This window comes from Arvicola amphibius, chromosome 1 (assembly GCF_903992535.2).
Source record: "Arvicola amphibius chromosome 1, mArvAmp1.2, whole genome shotgun sequence".
NCBI classification, from domain to species: Eukaryota; Metazoa; Chordata; class Mammalia; order Rodentia; family Cricetidae; genus Arvicola; species Arvicola amphibius.
The window spans coordinates 42195826-42203874 of record NC_052047.1 but is presented as its reverse complement, the minus strand read 5'-3'; the positions used below and the strand labels follow the sequence as shown (position 1 = coordinate 42203874).

The 8049-nt window shown below is 38.9% G+C and overlaps 1 pseudogene; it reads left to right on the top strand.

Moving 5' to 3' along the window:
* The first annotated feature begins 4495 nt into the window (after nucleotides 1–4495).
* On the top strand, nucleotides 4496–7472 carry LOC119825695 (annotated as a pseudogene).
* The last annotated feature ends 577 nt before the right edge of the window (nucleotides 7473–8049 follow it).

Genomic DNA, 8049 nt, shown 5'->3' with positions numbered 1-8049 from the left:
TTGACACTACACACAAGACCCTGTAAGATCAAACTAGAACAAATCCAGCATGAAGAGGAGAGAAGAGTGAATGAAGTTCCATTCCTGGTTGCAGTGCTTTTGTCCATTCGTATCAGCTATTTCAGTGTTCTTTAGGAGTATATCCCTTGATAAACTGGCTATGTCGTAGTAGAAGGTCATCCAAGTATATTAGGACAGCATAAATTGGCCTGGATATAAAAAATAAAAAAATACATAAAGTTAGGTCAGAAGAAAAGTGCATTAGAAAAAAGTTGGAAGAAAGGTTGACTGTGCTCAAAACATATTATACTGAATAATCCACAATCTAATTAGTATCAAAAAGTTATGAAAATAAAATAAAAACATCTTAAAAGAATAGTACAAGAAGGATGGCATAGAAGAGTGAAGAGTGGATCTAATGTATATAATAATTAATGTGTGAAAGCCAAAGTCTATTAAATATGTTTTTAAAAGTAGAAAATCTGAAGTCTGTGTGAAGAAAATGGTTGGTGAAAAAAGGAGCAAGTTACTGTCTTTATGAAATTATCACCAGAAACAAGTATAATGTTAAATATGTTTATTAAGTATGCTTAAATTAAATATGCCCATTATTCCAGAGTCGAGGAAATATTGATGATGCTTCTCAAGTTTTATTCTAAGATGTTCTAGAGTTTGTGCACCTCAGATAATGTCTGCAGGACAAACAGCAAGGTATCACTACAGATTTATTTTGAATGACGTGCTTAAATTCTTTTTAAGAAGGAATTGATTTTATGAAAAGCATAGTTTTTATATAATTTGTCAGTTTTGGTAAAGAAGGTGAAATAAATTTGCATTGTTTTAAGCTACAACTTAGTTATTACAGATTTGTACTTCTTCATAAAAAACCATATATATGAGCCGGGCGGTGGTGGCGCACGCCTTTAATCCCAGCACTCGGGAGGCAGAGGCAGGCGGATCTCTGAGTTCGCGGCCAGCCTGGTCTACAAGAGCTAGTTCCAGGACAGGTTCTAGAAACCACAGGGAAACCCTGTCTCGAAAAAACAACAACAACAAAAAAAAAACCCATATATTTTGACAAGAAGTAAATTCTGCAGTCGTAATTATCTCCATAGATGGAGGCAGGTCTTCTATCAATCTGTTGATTTCATTGGTTAATTAATAAAGAAAACTGCTTGGCCTCATAGGTTAGAAAATAGGTGGGTGGACTAGACAGAACAGGAAGAAGGAAGTGAGGTAGATGGCTCAGACAATTGCCCTGCCTCTGCAACCAGATGTGATGAAGCTCCAGCCCAAGATGGACGTATGCTAGAAACTAAACGGTAAGGCACCAATTCGTGGTGCTACACAGATTATTAGATATGGGTTAATCAAGATGTGAGTAAGAGGCTGAAAATAATGGGCCAGGCAGTGTTTAAAAGAATAGTTTCCGTGTAATTATTTTGGGGCATAAGCTAGCCGGCAGCAGGGAGCCTGGCAGGATGAAAAGCAGGCCTGCCCGCCGAGCTCCACACTATACTCCATGATACACCACAGGTACAAAATTACATTATTTTGGGTGACTTCTAAATGATTGAATCACTAGATGTTACTAACCCAGAATGAGCAGTTTCTGCACAACCTAATTCTAGCTTGAGCAGCAGGCAGTGGCACAAAAGCTGATGGTCAGCCATAGCCCAGTGGGAATTGCATGAAGCAGTTGCAGCAAAATGTGTATCTGCAAGGCACTGTGGACACCGAATCATATAGAGGTAGGCCATGATATAGGTAACTGGATAAATAATTAAGAAAATGAAAGTCAAAACTATTTGAGAGATGCTGCCAATGCTTTCTTTTCCAAGCAGCCATGAAGATGACTGAAGTGGAGCAAAAGAAGAAACAGACATTCCACAAGTTCACCTACTGGGCTTTGTACCCAAACCAACTGCTGGCCATGTCCTATGAACAGCTGATTTATTTGTATGGCACTGGACAGAGGCAGTGAATGAACCATGGATTTCCACAAATCAAGCAACACTCACTTAAGTCCATGAGAAAGGTCAAGGAGGAGGTATCACCCATGGAGGATCATAGGGTGTGAAAACACACTGAGGAACATGATCACCCTCCCATGATGGGCATGTACAACGGCATGACCTTCAAGTAGGTAGAACTCAAATGAGAGTTACTCAGTCACTACCTGGCTGAGATCACCTAAAAGTCCAGTGAAAAATGGCCAGCCTTGTATGTAGTAGCATTTCAATTGTATTTGAATAAATAAAGCATGCCTGAATTTCTGAGAGTAAAACAGCCCTATTGATTAGTCTTACAGACCAGGTAATGGTAACAGACACCTTTAATCCCAGTATCCACAGTAACATACACCTTTAATCCCAGTAGCCACAGTAACATACACCTTTAATCCCAGTAGCCACTTTAGGTGCCATAGAAACCAGGCAGTACATGTCTTTAATTCCAGTCATGTACGTCTGTAATTCCAGAACTATAGAAAATTATAAAATGGGAGTAAACGGCTCTCAGACACAGTATCATTCTGTGATTACTGGAGACAGGATCACCATTTTTTGACTGAGGTCAAGGTAAGAGCCAGTGACTGGTTACTTTGCTTTTTGGGTCTTGACGTTGAACCCTAATTTCTCTCTCTGAGTCTTTATTAACCATGCTTCATTTGGTACCCAATGTGGGACACAAATTTATGAAAAAGTCATTTTCCTGAGGCTTTTTAGCCACTGACTCAGATCAGAACCAGAACCAAACCTAACATTCTCTCCTGCTCTTACAAATTATTACTGTTAATGGTCAGAAAAAAAAAAAGCTAAGCCAAGGAAATTTGATTAAATGTTCTTGTTTTGAAACAAAAGTGGGCTATTTGGAGGGTAATATAACCAGAATACAGTTAAGATTCGGATCCAAACAATTCACACATGTCTCCTGTAGTTTCTCTTCAAACAAAGTCAACTCTTACTTTGCTTCAGGCTATAATTTCCTGGGATTATTGAAGTCTTTGTTACCATTTAAGGTTTTGTTTAAATGAATTATTTGATCATGTGTTACCCCAGAAGTGGACCACAGATTGGAAATGTCTCCAAGCTGTTAGAAATATTTCTTAATACAAGCTCCCTGCAGATGCAAAAATTCCCAATCAAGCCAAATCAAAACACAAAGCAAGCCAAATTAAGAAATATCCAGGTTTAATGGGAGATCTGTGCTCTCAGGTGGCCCCAAGGGGGAAACAGAAAGCCACAGGATGAGACACCCCCAGGAGGAAGAAAGGGAGACAATGTGTTCCTCTTTTGGGGATCATTTAAATACCCTGGGGAGTGGTCCTGACCACACTCCCAGGGAGGGGTCAGGATCTGGCCTTCTGGGATTTGAAGTCCAGACCAGGCCTGGGGGCTGGGATAGATGCGAGGGGCAGGGGCCTAAGCTCCCAACCTGACACTAGCAATCTTTGGAAGTCATTAAGAGTCTGCAACCAATCTTTCCTAATTTGCACTTTTTGTGTTCTAATATTCTGTAAACCTATTTTATACCTAGATAATTTATAAAATCTCCTCTTTATATATATTTTTTTCAGGAGCAATTTGCAGTCTCCAATGAGGTAAAACTTTCTTATTTCTTCAAATATTCTTTCTAAACTATCTACATTTAAATCAGGAAAGATGAAAGAAGGAAGGAAGAAAGGGAGGGAGGGAAGGAGGGAAGGAGGAAGGGAGGAAGGGAGGACAAGATGAAAAAGAAAATTTCTATATGCATAAGATCATACTTTGTTGGGTCCCTAGAGGACAGGCATTCGCACCCTCACTTGATCTGTTTTGCACTCTTGTGGTTGGCTGAAAACAGGAACCAAAACAGGAACAATCTGTTGTTTTCAACAATGTTTTTAAGGATGTTTACCCCAAAGCCATGTGAGTTACAGTGATGAGCTTCCTGCTTTTGCTGGCTCTGCCTTCATGCTGAGGGCTATATATACTGTTTGAGAAAGTGGAATAAAGGCTTGTCTACAGAACCTGAAGTTGTGTTGTGTGTTACAGTTGCTGTGCTGGCATGGCAATACTTAATCTCAGTAACATTATTTAACAATATTTCATAGTCTATAATAAAAATTCTCATCCAGCAATAACTAATCTTAGTAATATTTAAGGAAGTTGGGTTGGTTGCCTCAATTGAAATACTAGTCAATACAATCTAAGAAAAACAGTCATATATGAAAGGAGTGCAGAAAAAGTCTATTTGAATAGAGAATTCAATCTAGAGAAATGATGTCAGATTAATATTAGATAAAGCTGGAAATGATTTCTAAGACTGAAGACTCAAGCTATTCTTCCTAATACCTCAGCTAATAAATGACAGTAGCCTACAATAACATGTGAATTTGCTTACTGAGATCCAGGTTTCCACTCATTCTTCCACTATGTATATCCAAATGCCAAGGATATATTGAAAATTTTTTTTCTGTAATAAAGCAGTTAACAAACAGTTAATAAAGTTAAAGATGATACTTCAGATAAGTTACAAAATCCCACATTTTAAATCTCCTCTTCTGTGAGGAGATTTTTAAACATGAGTGAAGTAAAGATTCCACTAAGGTTGTAGTTTGGGATGAGTTATCTGTAAAGATAAGAAGAGCCAGAAAATTAGCATAACTAAAGTAAAAATATCAAAACAATAACTTATATTTGGAAGCTATTTTATTCATCAAAATATGTGCAACCCACGTTTAGTCATGAAATAAAATATTATGCTGTTCCAAAATTATGATTTAGTAAAAAAGGCAAAAGAGCATAGTCGCCTGCTGTTAAATAACAAGCTAGCCTTTTTCAAGGTCTCAATCTTTCACAGAACAAGATGTAATATAGAGGTCAAGCACAGGAGGGTCTGAAAAAGAAGGGAAGACAAACATCATTTATTTTCCAATGGAGACTATTTGTTGCATGACCAGTTATGCAGTGCTCGCATTGTGCTGACATATAGGATCCTAAGAATTATGTTGAAAGCCTGACAGAGGCAAATAATAGCGTGTAGTTTTGAATAGTCTTGAAGGATGGGGAACGCATCAGAGTTTCATTGTCCTTGCTGACTAAATCACTCTTGCTTATTGAAATCTGCATTAGAAGAAAATTTTGCACAGAACATCAAGTGGAACCTAATGGACACATATTCAATATTACCTTTAAGGGGTTAGTCTATAGAAGAGTCATTTGAGGTCTTTCATATTCCTGAAAAATTAGCATCAAGATAGTTTGGGAAAGTTTGTGTAACTCCATGAAGTCTGAAAAGTAAAGCCGTGGGGCCATTGCACAATTGATCTTTGTTTTCATTTCACTTTAATTTTCCTTATTGGAAAAAGATGAGATTTGTTAATTTTCCTGTATAATTATGATCTTAGTTCTGAAAAAAGTTGATTAAAATCTAAATTTGGTGACTTGTTGGCTACATCCACGCATTTAAGTTATTAATGGCACTTTCATTTTCTGAATGATTAAAAAATGCAAAACTAACATTTAGAGTGAATAGTAACTATCAGTTAGTTGAAGAGAACAAAGTTTCATGCTTAAAGTACTCCCAAATAATCTTAGTAAGGATTTTCCTACTTAGTTTCCTAAAGCTGCATTCATCTCTGTATTTTCACAAGAATTCTTGATGCCAGTAGAGTAAAAATTGAAATCAAAGATCAGCTTTCATGGTTTCCATACGAAGCAAGTAATGGCCCTTAAGTGGGTTAAAATCAGAAGGTAAATCATGGTTTATTATAGATCATTTATTTCTTCCCTCATATACCTATTTCATTTGGGACAGGAAAGAGGTCAACAAACTAATGATAAGTGATCCCCTTGAGGCTAGAATTTATCTTCAAAGTATCATGTTCATTCAAGTGAGGGTTCCAAATTGTTTGGCTCATTGATATGATTGATTGTGCCTCTGCCTCATTAGGCCTGGAATGAAACATGTAACAGATCATGGGGGGAAATATCAGCTATTTGGTTAAGGTATGATACCAGGTAATCAATGAAATGAATTTGTACAAAATTCTCACTGAAACTATGGTTGACAAAATATTATTCTATTTCCTTTCAGCCATTTCTGCAAAGTCATGTCTTGCCTATGAGAAGGTATGACTATGTGGATCAGTATAATTACAAAATTTGATAAATGTGATCCGTATGAAATTATTCTTGCAAGTCCCTGAGATGGTCTACAGAGGAAACGTGGACAATAGTGTTGGAGAGCTGTGCTTTATATGGGCAACACTGAGTACTTGTGGAATGGAGACTTACTCCCCACCCAGCTGCAGGCCCAGGAGGATGCCATCAACATCATATGTCACTCAAACAACTGTGAGAATTACATGGGACTCATCGCACTGGCCAATGTCTGTGAAGGGCTGACCACGCTCACCCCTGACACTGGCGTTATCCTCTCTATGATCCATGCTGTCCAATCCAAGGAAGGGCAAGAGCATCTTCTGCACTGACATTCGAGTGGCCCCTCTGATTCTGAAGCACTGGCGGGATAAGAATCACAGGATGGGCATCATTGACTTTGTGGGTAGCCCCGGGGTGGACAATGAGAAGGATCTGGGCAAACTAGGCAATTCCTCATAAAGAAAAAGTGAATGCTGACGTCATCAATTTTGTGGAAGAGGAGGTGAACACAGAGAAGCTGACGGCCTTTGTGGGTAGCCCCGGGGAGAACAATAAGAAGGATCTGTGGAAACTAGGCAATTCCTCATAAAGAAAAAGTGAATGCTGACATCATCAATTTTGTGGAGGAGGAGGTGAACACAGAGAAGATGACGGCTTTTGTGAACACACTGAATGGCAAGGATGGAACTGGATCACATCTGGTGACAGTGTCTCCAGGGCTCAGCTTGGCTGATACCCTAATCCATTATCTTTTTCTGGCTGGTGAAAGTGGTGCCATGCTTGGTCTCAGTGCCAGTGACTTCAAGTTTCGAGTAGATGCCGGTGCTGATCCTGAGTTGGACATAGCTCTTCATGTTTCTATGGCAGAGCAGCGGCAGTGGCAGGAGGAGGCATGGCAGGCAGTGGCAGCCTGTGCAGCCGAGGCTGGAACTGCTAGCTCTTGGACTGAATACTTGACAATGCCCTCCTAAAGATTACTGTTGGAAAGCAGGAATTTGGCTGTGTTGGGCTGGGCTTCCTGACCTAAGCAGCATGCCTAAGAAGGAACAGGATGCCTATGCCATGTAGATGTCCCTGCAGGGAGCAAAATTTGGCCGAGCAGAGTCACCTGACATTAAAGCCAGCTTACCTACAGTCACATCTTAGCCAGGCAAGAAGAAGGATAACTACGTTGTGATGCAAAACCCAGAATTCCTTCAGAGTGTCCTAGAGAACTTTCCAGGTGGGGATCCCAATAATAAAGCAAATGGAAATACAATGGGTTCTCCAGTCTCCCATGCCACCAAGGCTGGCATAAAGGACAAGAAAAAGGAAAACACGAAGTGAGTCTTCCCAGGGGACTGTAAAGACCAGGTTGGACATAAACTATGATGTGTTGTTGGCAGCTTTTACAACCTGAATAAAACTTGAAAAGTTTCTCCTTTAGCTTAAAAAAGAGATAGAAAATAGAAAGAAAAAAGGAAGAAGTAAAAAAAAAGAAAATATTCTTGCAATGATATCACCGTCAACTTTCTATAATAATAAATGTGACTTAGATTGAAAGAGTTATTATAAGTAACTATGTTGTTCAAGGCACTGTGATTTACAATAGTAATACAATTTCTCTTCTTGAAGTATTTAATTGAAATAAAAATGATAGGAATACACATTGTTGGAGAAGGTATGTCACTGGGTAAAGCTTTCGTATTACAAAACCCATTCAATTATCCCAGGCTTTGTCTTTTGGATCACCAACCAGCTCCCAAATAATCACACAGAACCCTATTACTAGTTTTGAATGCTCGGTTCTTTTCTTGCTAGCTCTTTCACCTTAAAATATTTATCTTCATCTATGTTTTGCCACTGGTCTTTATACCTTTTACTTTCTTGCTAGCTGGCTGCTGACTGCCTGACTTCTGGCCCC